The sequence below is a fragment of the Podarcis bocagei genome (assembly GCF_964188305.1).
Source record: "Podarcis bocagei genome assembly, chromosome: 3".
In the NCBI taxonomy this organism is placed as follows: Eukaryota; Metazoa; Chordata; class Lepidosauria; order Squamata; family Lacertidae; genus Podarcis; species Podarcis bocagei.
Genome location: NC_138127.1, coordinates 106,288,365 through 106,301,063, shown reverse-complemented (window position 1 = coordinate 106,301,063; position 12,699 = coordinate 106,288,365). Strand labels below are relative to the sequence as shown.

Below are 12,699 nucleotides of genomic sequence, written 5' to 3'. Positions count from 1 at the left end.
GAGGTCCCTACTTAACCTGAAACTGTTCTTAACCTGAAGCACCACTTTAGCTAATGGGGCCTGCTGCTGCTGCCGTACCGCTGGAGCATGATTTCTGTTCTCTTCCTGAAGCAAAGTTCTTAACCTGAAGCACTATTTCTGGGTTAGCGGAGTCTGTAACCTGAAGGGTATGTAACCTGAATCGTATGTAGCCTGAGGTACCACTGTACTCTGTGCTCTGAATTTTTCAGTGCAGTTCTCCAACCACACAACTTGGGGGGAAATGCGTGCAATTGGGGAAAGTGTGCCTAAGTATGCATATATTAATGAAAACAAGAATGCATTATATCAGGGAATGTTTCTATATTGGGGAATATTTAGTTGCAGAAATATGTATTTTGGGCAAAGTTTCATACAAAGAGGAAATTGCCACTGAAATGTTGATTTTTTTGTATTAAAAAATGCAAGTTTATGTGGAAATGCGGAGAACTGGATTTAAGATTGGAAAAATGAGAAGCCGAGAGAAACCACAAGGGAGAGATTCTCCCATTCCTAGAAGAAAGGGATGAAAGAGAAAGTCCTAGAGACGGACATGGTTGGCTTGTTGAAGCAGAGAACAAAGGCACCTCCCCATAGCAACATTTTATTTTGCATGTTGGTCATGAAATCTCTAACCCACTCTTCTTCTCTTATATACGCTGGGATATGGAGAAAGTAGGGAGCAAACAGTGGAGTCTCTCCCAATGCTTGGAAAATGTTCTTGCTTTCTGTTTCTTTACACTTCCAAGCCACAGTTTCTGGATTCTCCAGTAAAGATAAAGGTAAAGGGACCCCTGACCATTAGGTCTAGTCGTGGCCGACTCTGGGGTTCCGGCGCTCATTTCGCTTTATTGGCTGAGGGAGCCGGTGTACAGCTTCTGGGTCATGTGGCTAGCATGACTAAGCAGCTTCTGGCGAACCAGAGCAGCGCACGGAAATGCCGTTTACCTTCCTGCCGGAGTGGTACCTATTTATCTACTTGCACTTTGATGTGCTTTCGAACTGCTAGGTTGGCAGGAGCAGGGACCGAGCAACAGGAGCTCACCCCATCGCGGGGATTCGAACCACCGACCTTCTGATCAGCAAGTCCTTGGCTCTGTGGTTTAACCCACAGCGCCACCTGCGTCCCGGGTTCTCCAGTACGGACTGACAAAGACTTCCTTGGCCCAAGGTAGATGATAGCCAGCTTGCTGATATTTGTAGTTTTGCCTTCCTTCCAAGAGGTGGAGGCAGAGACTCGCTTTCCTTTGCGAAAAAGGCAGAAGCAGAAGGAAAGGAAAGGTTCTCCTTTGGTGGGTACATTTCAGTAAACGGTAAAAAAAGAGAAAAAGAGAAAGAGAGACAGGGACAGAGAGAAAGCAGGGGAGCTCTGGGGTCTGGTTTTATTCTCTGTGTTACTCAGAGATGTTTAACTTGAACAACAATGAGTCTTTTAAAGGCTTGAGTTCTTAATATGGCATAAGCCAGGCTTCCCCAAGCTAGTGGCCTGGGTGGGCCTTATCGTCCGGGAATTTATTTATTTATATAATAATAATTTTATAATAATTTATTATTTATACCCGGCCCATCGCACTAGATTTTTCCCAGCCACTATTGGCGGCTCCCAACAGAATATTTAAAATATGATAAAAGACCACACATTAAAAGCTTCCCTAAACAGAGCAGATGTCTTCTAAAAGTCAGATAGTTCTTTATTTCCTTGACATCTGACGGGACGGAGTTCCATAGGTTGGACACCACCACTGAGAAGGCCCTCTGCCTGGTTCCCTGCAACCTTGCTTCTCGCAGGGAGGGAACTGCCAGAAGACCCTCAGAGCTGGACCTCAGTGTCCAGGCTGAATGATGGGGGTGGAGACGCTCCTTCAGGTATACTGGAACAAGGTCTTTTATATTATTAAAAGTGCAGGTAGGTAGCCGTGTTGGTCGGCCGGAGTCGAAACAAAATATAAAAATTCCTTCCAGTAGCACCTTAGAGACCAGCTAAGTTTGTCACTGGATTGAGCTTTCATGTGCATGTACACTTCTTCAGATAGAAGAAGACACATCTTCAGTATCTGAAGAAGTGTGCATGCACACGAAAGCTCATACCAATGACAAACTTAGTTGGTCTCTAAGGTGCTATTGGAAAGATTTTTTTATTTTGTTTATATTATTAAAACAGTGGTTTGTTTTAAGAAAACAGCAACAACCAAGCAACACAGTAAACAATTTACAACATTAGAGTGACTTTGATAAAAGCAAACCTGAATTGATTTGAAAGCATTTATAAACCACTTAACATTTTTAAAATCTGTAGGCAGCACACAATATTCTAAACAAGTAATGCCATTAAAACAGCAAAACATCCCAGAACCAATTAAGTACCAGTATAAAAAGATCTTTTGGGGGGGGGGGTGAAATTAAATGAAACAAAGCAAAGCAAAACAAAACAAAATCATGGGATTCCAGGAGAGAAAGAAAGGTTTTTTTAAAAAACACAAATACCTCAAAGCTGAATTAAAAGTATGTGAAAAACAAGGGGGAAATGAGAAAAATCAGTCAAATGGGGGGACCCCATAAAACGTTGTCTTATGTGAACAATTTCAACGTAATCCATGGATTGACTGTGCAGCCAACCATTTGATTGTATCTCATGGTATTTTTTAAAAAGCATTTTACAAGAACAATTTATCTGATAAACCAGAATTTCGGCATCTTGTCAAAGATATTATTGTTCTTTGTTGCCTACCTTAAGATGGTTAAACAATGGTACCTTTTTACGATGAAAATTACTTACTAGTTCTATTGTGTTGTCAGGGAACATAGGAACAAAGGACACTGATCATGTCGGATCGGTCTATCTAACTAACTCAGTACAGTTCTACCTTGTTGTCATACTAAATCCATTCCGGAAGTCCGTTCAACTTCCAAAACATTCGGAAACCAAGTTGCAGAAGCATATCAACCTACCCTCACTTGCTTCTTTCCCAATCCTACATTGTAACACTGTTTTCTCAGAGCATCCTCATCCCACTCCTGCTTTTAGAACCTTGGGAAAGCAGCCAATGAAAACAGAGTGACGCTGACTTACAATTTTATTCTATAGTAAGAGATAGAGCAATATCCTGTACCTCCTGTGAAGTATGACCTTTCCTCCTGACCCCATCTTATCTTCACAACAACTTCAAGGGTAATAATAATAATAATAATAATAATAATAATAATAATAATTTTATTCCTTGCATCCCACCCATCCGACCAGGTTGCCCCAGGCTCTTGGAGTGGCTTCCAACAAATTTATTGCACCATTCCCCCACTGAGCTCAAGGCACTGTATGTGGCTGATCCCCAGCTGATATCCTCACAATGTGCTGGCTGGGTTGAGAGATGGCAATTGTCCCAAGGTCCCCCCAATGTGCTTCATGGCTGGGCAGAGATTGCAACCTGGATCTCTGCAGCCCTCGCTTCTCATCGCCATGACACAGTAGCTCTGGTAGAGAATGTGCATGGTCCAAAGTCATCTAGTAAGTTTCATGGCCATGTGTGGATTAGAACACAGGCCTTCCTGGTCTAAAGCACCCTGGCCATAGATCACCATGCCCTTGTGATCTCTGGAAAGTATAAATAAAGATAGTACATTAAAGTCCTAATAAAAACTCGAAAAAGGAAAAGGAAAAAACTGGAAAGAGAGGGAACAGGACTTTTTAATTTGCTTTTATTGAAAGGGGCAAGCTGTTATAATCATGGAACATTTTGTGGTGGCTTATTCTTTTGATCCAGATGTTTTGGTGAAGAAGCAGAAGGTGTCTCTAACTGGGGATCAAGCGGCAATCCAGTGGCTCTTAAAAGATCCTGGGTAAGCAGGCCTCCTCCATCAGTCTAACCTGTTTGGAAACAAAACAAAATATACAGTTATTTCCATCACACCTGGAATCAGATGTCAAAATGTTGAATATAGGAAGGTGGAGCACTGCTGGGAATGAATGAGCTAAGGCAATCAATAACAAGTATTGAAGGGAAATGTAAACTCCTGTGGACAAGAATAAAGATCTTGTCATGGTTTTATGTATATATTTCCATTGTTCTAGTGCATGTCCAGCTCGTCTGAGAACTGAACAACACTACAAATGACAAATGAAGGAAAATGGATGACATAGACAATATAAACAGGTAAAAGAAAAGAAAAGGGAGACATGCCTAGGACTCTACTGTCAGATTCTGATGAAGAAATGAGGACAGATTCCAGTTACAGAATCAACTGTGAGTCTGAACAAACTCTTTAGAGATATTAACATGAGTGGAACAAGCTCCCATCAGATGTCAAGGAGATAAACAACTATCTGATGTTTGGAAGACATTTGAAGGCAGCCCTGTTCTGGAAGTTTATAATAACTGATGTTTTAATGTATTTTTAATCTTTTATTGGAAGCCACCCAGAATGGCTGGGGAATAAATTATTATTATTATTATTATTATTATTATTATTATTATTATTATTTAAGAGGAGGATTACAGAGATCTTCCTTAGTTAAAAAGAGAACCAAAAGAAGACAAAATTACAGTGGTACCTCAAGTTACAAACGCTTCAGGTTACAAACTCCGCTAACCTGGAAGAGTTACCTCAAGTTGAGAACTTTGCCCCAGGATGAGAACGGAAATCGTGTGCCGGCGGCGCAGCAGCAGATAGATGCCCCATTAGCAAAAGAACGCCTCTAGTTGAGAACAGTTTCAGGTTAAGAACAGACCTCCGGAACGAATTAAGTTCGTAACTCGAGGTACCACTGTACAGATCTAAAAGAAAAGGGAGACACGCCTAGGACCAGTGCTTTTTTGTGGGGTGGGCTTGCAGGGGTACAGGTACCCCTAAACATTTTTGTTGACATGCTTTCTGCAAAGAAGCAAAGCCCCTTCCAGCCACAGGAAAAGGCTTCTTGGGATCTGGCGTAATTGTCTATGCCATTTCCATTGGCTCCTCCAGCAGCAACAGCAAAGACAGGAGGGGGGAGAGGCACAGCCCGGGTTTCCTTGCTGCTATGGGAACCAATCACAAAGCAGAGCCTTCTCAGCCACACGCTGGTAGCTCCTCTCCTCTTCCCTCAAGGCCCATTCGCGCTTGGAAAACTCCGCAGGGCTGCCCTGGAAACACCGTGTAGCTGCAGCTATAGACGCATTTTTAAAATATAGATTGAAAGATTCAGCACTGCGACAACAGCCGCGAGAGTTCTAATAGCACAAGGATGGAAGACTGTAGAAACCCCAACTAAAGAATCATGGCAAGAAAAATTGACGGATTATGCAGAACTGGCAAAACTGACATATAAGCTACGGGACAAGGATAACTGTGACTTTAAAGATGAGTGGGAACCCTTTACAAAGTATCTGAAGACGCAACAAAGCGAACTGGACTCCTTGGCTGGCTTTGAATAAATATTCACAAACTTTTTATTGATAATAATCAGCTAAATAGTTTGAGGGTCTATACAACATTGTAACATGCAGAAAACAGCATTCTCAGAAAAACCAAACACTGGAACTGAGGGAAGCTGGGGGCGTGGTGGTGGGTGGGTTTTTTTGGGGGGAGGGAGGAAAAATGGGGGGGGGATAAGGATGATATGTTTTTGGATAATATGTTTTGTTTTAATTGTGAATAAAAAAAATTTTAAAAAAGAAAAGAAAGAAAGATACAGCGCCAGTTTTCCACGTGGTTCACCCCTTCCTCACACACAAAAAAAGCCGTAGCAAAGGCAAAGTGCTCATGCTGTTTTTGCATGTGGTTTTTATTAGCGTTTTGAAAGGCCCTAGACTCGTTATATGTGAGCTGTCAGCTGTGTAATATGAGGTCATGCATGTCCATTTACTGTATTTATTTCCCCCTATTTGACCTATAAAATGGTGATTTTCTTGAGTCAACATGAGACTACCCCTAAACATTTTTTTAGAAAAAACAAACCGCACGGCCTAGGACTCTACTGTCAGATTTTAATGAACAAATGATGGCAGATCCCAATTACAGAATCAACTCTGAGACTGTACAAACTCTTTAGAGATATTAACATGAGTTTTCAAAATGTTCAAAAGAGTTAGTTGTGTGAGGAATATGGGGAAATCCTAGTACTAAATTTGAGTTGGACCTTGAAGCAAAGAATGGCACCATGATTTAAATGATATGTTAATTGTGGTTCACAGAAATGAGTCATTAGTTAAGGGCCTGAAGACCCTGAAATCAGAGGCTCCTTGAAATGCTCAGCCTGGAGGGTTTGGGCCGTGGATGCTATTTGTGAAATTACGCTTATCTCTCATAGCTTGTTTGATCTCTTGTTTGGCAAAACGAGATTACTTTTTGCAACACTTAATCTTCCCCTCACAGCTTCCGATCTCAGTAAGATGGAGACACGTCGCAAGTATGCATTTACCACCTTCAGCCTTGCATGCTTCCTTACTCTGTGGTGTCTCCCAGGCAAATCCTGCACAAAGAGAGAGAGAAAATATCACCGTTCACTGCAAGAGAGCAAAGTAAGGTTATGAGTTTTCAGGGGGCAAAGAAAATTCAGAAGAGGAAGGAAAAGGGGGTTCAAGTTCACTGGCACCTCAGGGTACGGTGGCATTCCAGCTCCCAACTCCAACCATTGACCACACATATTGTCTGAGCTGGAGTCAGATGCCGGTCATCACAAAGAAACAGTCGTCAGTGAAGTTTAATTTTTATTCAAGGAATCGGCATACAACTCAAGTCACACGTCCCAGTAGCTCTTGTCCCTGCTGAGCAGTTACCAGGACTGAAGGTCCCTGTCTTCCACTCCTTCTAAGGCTCCTCCTCTTCCAAACATTTCCCAAGCCTTATCTAAAGTCGTCTGCCCACCTCTGACCTCTGTTCTGCTTTTATCAGTGCCCTGCACATTCTTGGGGACCAGAGGTCAGGGGATCTTGTCACAACTGGAAAGGGAGACTCCAGGCATTCTTCAGCAGCCTCTTCACCACCACCCCTCCTCTGCTTCAGCCTTGGAGTCTGAACTGCTCCCTGCCACAGGTTCCTCCTGCTTACTAAACCCTGTTGCCCCTTTGGCACACTGCACCTCCTCCCAATCTTCTCCCTCTGAACTCTCCTCAGTGTCCCACCACCAATCCCCATTATCTGAGCTTTCTTCCTCTGGGATTTGCATTTGGGGGTTCCCCAGCTGCCACCTCAACACCACTCCTCCTCGTCCAGCCAGTCCTTGACACATGTTCTCCATCCCTGCTTTGGAATTCATAGAAATGGCACCTTCAAGATTACTGCAACACATTACACGTAGGCTGCCTCCAAAGACAGTTTGGAAACTAACTGATGCAGAATTTGCTGGTCTGGTTGCTCACCTGGCCAAGACGGCCCAAGCATATTATACCATTCTTGGCCCAACTGCACTGGCTACCAGTTAATTTCCAGCCCCAATTCAATGTTCTGGTTTTGACTTATGAAGCCTTAAATGGTTCAGGGCTGCAAGACCTCAAGGTCTGCCTCTCTACAGATGAACCAGCCCAGACACTGTGATCATCATCTAAGACCCTTCTTCATTTGCCCCCTCCTTGTGAGGTCTGGAGGGTGGTAACACGAGAATGGCCCTTTCTGTGGTGCCTCCCTGTTTGTGGAATGCTCTCCCCAAGGAGGATCACCTGGAGTCGTCATTACATATATTTGTGCAGCAAGTCAAAACTTTCCTTTATAACCAGGCCTTTGACCTTGAACTAACAAATTCAATAATAAAACAAAATAAGGAAGTGTTTATAGTTCTGAGTAGTGTTCTCCTCTCCATTCCATTCTCCCACCCCAGTCTCTCTCTCTCTCTCTCTCTCTCTCTCTCTCTCTCTCTCTCACACACACACACACACACACACACACACACACAGCACCGTCAGTTAGTTTACACAGTATTAAGCTAGGTGGACTTGGTAGAAAGCAGAAGGGTTAAAATGCTGAGCTGTTCTCAAAACCTTTGGATAGTGCTGTTTCCCAGCCCCAATATGCAGGACCTGAAGACAACCCCCTTCTTCTGTATCACTTACCAGACGTAGCCAGGAGCAGCAAAGACAGAATAGCCAAACATAGCTGGAGGATCTTCATGGCTCTGTTAGGATAGACGGTGCAGTGAGACTCGGTGCAGGGCCACAGGCCAGAAGGTTGTCAGGGGAGAGCCGAGTAATTCATATTTGTAGGATCCTTGGCAAGCTGTTTCCTCCCACTTCCTTGCAAAGTCCAGGAAGTCGTCACCATGCCCTGAAGGAAAGTGGGGCTGCTGGTTCAGCAATCAGCACACTGTCTTCCCCAGAATGACATGTAGAGATGGAGAGATTAGAGGTTTTGGCCCATTGTGAGACGTGGAGGACGCTAAGACCGGAACAAGCACCCAGATGAGTCATTGAGCACCAGTGTACTGGAAGAGCCAGTGTACTGGAAGAGGCAAAGGTCACCAGTGTGATTGTCGAAAAATGGGAAACACTGGGCTGTGAGCACTCCAAGTAGGATCTTCATGGCTCTCTTAGGATAGACGGTACAGGGCCACAGGCCAGAAGGTTGTCAGGGGAGAGACGACTGATCCATATTTGTAGGATCTTTGGCAAGCTGTTTCCTCCCACTTCCTTGCAAAGTCCAGCAAGTCGTCACCATGCCCTGAAGGAAAGTGGGGTTGCTGGTTCAGCCATCAGCACACTGTCTTCCCCAGAATGACATGTAGAGATGGAAAGATTAGAGGTTTTGGCCTGTTTTGAGACCTGGAGGACGCTAAGACCGGAAGAAGCCCCCTGATGAGTCACTGAGCACCTACTGTTAGAACTAAAGCCAGTGTGATCACCAAAAATTGTGAAACACTTGGCTGTGAGCACTCCAATGGGAGAACAGCCTTTACCAAAGGCCTCATGGGCTTTGAAAACTCTTAAAGTCATGCCTAAAATAAAGTTATGCTTGTGGGAACCTGGAGGGGGGGACCAGGGGCTGCACAGATGTTGAACAAAACATGATGTGCCAACCCAACCATTGCCACTTCTGCTGGGTGGGCTTGGGGCACAGAGGTTTAATGGGGCCACTCTGCAATGTCTGCCAATGCAGAGGGCAATCCAGTTGGCTGACATGACCCTTGGCACACACACCCTTCCAGTGCTGGCCAGGCAGCCATTCAGTGAGGCGCCCAGGGTCAAGGCAACAAGGCCAGACTGCGTTCTGGAGCCTAGAGACCCCCAGCTGCAGGCAGGTTGGGGATCCTTACATGGGGGTACCTGGCTCTCCCCTCCTCAAATTTATGAACCCAGGGCTATGGCCCCCTGGGCCTTCCCCACTCTACAGCCCTGCTCCAACCACTACCCATTCATTCAGAACACAAGCCCACTCTGTCAGACTTGTGTTCGACCGAGCTGGAAAAGCTCATCCTCCGGTCAAGTCCTCCGAAATCTCCTCCGACGATGATTAACGACCTGAGCCTTTGATAAGGCTCTAGGCACGTTCCCCATTCAGTAGAGTATCAAAGCAGCAGAAGAGACGAGAAATATGAGCTACATTACTAGGTTTTATTTCAAACTACACAGACAGAAAAGAAATAAAACATCCTCTCTCTGTGAAAATCAGAGAGCAACTGGATACAAAGAAACAGGAAACCAGTAATATCAACATCTGTCTCCTGTGAGACTTCCAACAGTCTGGGATGTCTGGAATGCAAAACAGAGTCTTGTGACTCCAAGCACTGCACAGTGGCAACACACAGAAACCTAACACACTCACCCCTTTGTGTGAGGCGGCACTGAGGGACAGAGGAGGCTTATCTTGGTCCTCAACATGGGAATTCAATCTGCTATGCCCTTCTTGATAGGCAGAGGAGGCTTGAACCCCCTACGCCCATCAGGAACCGAATCTTAGCTTCCCTTGGCAAATAGGGCTGCAGGCTGTGCCAGGGGCGGCGCTGATGGAGCCGAAAGTGGGCTTCCCTCAGATCCACCCTTGCCCATTTAAGCAGCCAGTACCTGGAGCTCAGTCTGTTTGTTCCTCCACCAGGCCATCCGCCCTTTCCCCATCCGCCCACCCTCAGTTTAAGCTGATACTCAATGACTTTGCTATGGCTATGGTGGTTGCCGTCCTTCTAGGGGCCGGGTAGGAAATTGCCCACCAGGGTAATTGGCGCTGACCTGGTGGTTTCGCCTAGCTCATAGCAATCATCACAACTGGTTGGACATTGGGGAGGGGAGGTTGTAGTCTCCACCTGCCCCTTCAAATGCTGGGGTATCCCATTAAAGGGATCCGGGGGAGTGGCCATGTCCGTGTGGTCAGGGGGGCCAGGGCCAAAAGCACTCTCTCAAACAGCTGTCCCTGCAGGGGTCACCCTATTGGATATAGGTCTTAGGAACCCCAGCCTGGACTGACCACACGTCACTTCTGGCCGGCCCAAGCCAAACCTCTTTCATCTGTATTCAGTAAAGTTGTGGCCTGTTTTGACCCCATACCCATTCTTAATTTTTTATTTCAAATTTTATTTTTTATTTTTTTTATTCAAAGTTATAACAAAACATATTTTCCAAAAACATATCCTTATTCCCCCCCCCCATTTTTCCTCCCCCTCCCCCCACAAAACCCATCCCCCCACCCCCCGACTTCCCTCAGTTCCAGTCTTTGGTTTCTCCAATAATGCTATTTTCTGCATGTTACAGAGTTGTATAAATCCTCCAACTATTTAGCTAAGTATTATCAGTAAAATAACAATAATAATAAAATTGTGGATGTTTATTCAAAACCTGCCAAGGAGTCTAGTTCGTTTTGTTGCGTCTTCAAATACTTTGTGAAAGGTTCCCATTCATCCTTAAAGTCACAGTTATCCTTGTCCCGTATCTTATGTGTCAATTTTATAAATGCTTTTAAAATCAATTCAAGTTTGCTTTTATCAAAGTGACTCTAATGTAAATTGTTTACTTTCATGCTGCGTTTTTTAAAAAAATAAAAAAGCAAACCACTCTCTAGAATTATTTTTTAATAACAAACAAACAAACAAAAACAAATTCCTGGATGATAAGGCCCAACCCGGCCACTAGCTTGGGGAAGCCTGGCTTATGCCATATCAAGAACTCAAGCCTTTAAAAGACTCATTGTTGTTTAAGTTAAACATCTCTGAGTAACACAGAGAATAAAACCAGACCCCAGAGCTCCCCTGCTTTCTCTCTGTCCCTGTGTCTCTTTCTCTCTTTTTTCCGTTTACTGAAATGCACCCACCAAAGGAGAACCTTTCCTTTCCTTCTGCTTCTGCCTTTTTCGCAAAGGAAAGTGAGTCTCTGCCTCCACCTCTTGGAAGGAAGGCAAAACTACAAATATCAGCAAGCTGGCTATCATCTACCTTGGGCCAAGGAAGTCTTTGTCAGTCCGTACTGGAGAACCCGGGACGCGGGTGGCGCTGTGGGTTAAACCACAGAGCCAAGGACTTGCTGATCAGAAGGTCGGTGGTTCGAATCCCCATGATGGTGTGAGCTCCTGTTGCTCGGTCCCTGCTCCTGCCAACCTAGCAGTTCGAAAGCACATCAAAGTGCAAGTAGATAAATAGGTACCACTCCGGCGGGAAGGTAAACGGCATTTCCGTGCGCTGCTCTGGTTCGCCAGAAGCTGCTTAGTCATGCTGGCCACATGACCCGGAAGCTGAACGCCGGCTCCCTCAGCCAATAAAGCGAAATGAGCGCTGGAATCCCAGAACTAGACCTAATGGTCAGCCAGAACTAGACCTAATGGTCAGGGGTCCCTTTACCTTTATCTTTACTGGAGAATCCAGAAGCTGTAGCTTGGAAGTGTAAAGAAACAGAAAGCAAGAACATTTTCCAAGCATTGGGAGAGACCCACTGTTTGCTTCCTACTTTCTCCATATCCCAGCCTATATAAGAGAAGAAGAGTGGGTTAGAGATTTCATGACCAACATGCAAAATAAAATGTTGCTATGGGGAGGTGCCTTTGTTCTCTGCTCCAGCAAGCCAGCCATGTCCGTCTCTAGGATTTTCCCTTTCATCCCTTCCTTCTAGGAATGGGAGAATCTCTCCCTTGTGGTTTCTCTCGGCTTCTCATTTTTCCAGTCTTAAATCCAGTTCTCCACATTTCCACATAAATTTATGTTTTTTAAATAAAAATAAATAAATCAACATTTCAGTGGCAATTTCCTCTTTGTATGAAACTTTGCCCAAAATACATATTTCTGCAAATAAATATTCCGCAATATAGAAACATTCCCTGATATAATGCATTCTTGTTTTCATTAATATATGCATACTTAGGCACACTTTCCCCAATTGTACGCATTTCCCCCCAAGTTGTGTGGTTGGAGAACTGCACTGAAAAATTCAGAGCACAGAGTACAGTGGTACCTCAGGCTACATACGATTCAGGTTACATATCCTTCAGGTTACAGACTCCGATAACCCAGAAATAGTGCTTCAGGTTAAGAACTTTGCTTCAGGTAGAGAACAGAAATCGTGCTCCAGCAGTACGGCAGCAGCAGGAGGCCCCATTAGATAAAGTAGTGCTTCAGGTTAAGAACAGTTTCAGGTTAAGTAGGGACCTCCAGAATGAATTAAGTACTTAACCTGAGGTACCACTGTATTCACATTCTGTTTCAGTTCACCTGTTGCTTCAGAAAATGCAAATAAGGTTGAATTGCCTTTAAAAGTGAACTGAATAAAATTGCTTTTCCTTAATTCCCATTCCCTCCTCCTTTCT

At 44.4% G+C, this 12,699-nt stretch overlaps 1 long non-coding RNA gene across 1 annotated transcript; it reads right to left on the bottom strand.

Moving 5' to 3' along the window:
- Nucleotides 1-3,694: 3,694 nt before the first annotated feature.
- Nucleotides 3,695-8,286, bottom strand: LOC308584272. The gene is made up of 3 exons (XR_014006728.1): nt 8,037-8,286; nt 6,334-6,460; nt 3,695-3,880 (listed from the first exon to the last, which is right to left on the bottom strand). It is a non-coding gene; the product is annotated as an uncharacterized lncRNA (long non-coding RNA).
- Between the last annotated feature and the right edge of the window lie 4,413 nt (nt 8,287-12,699).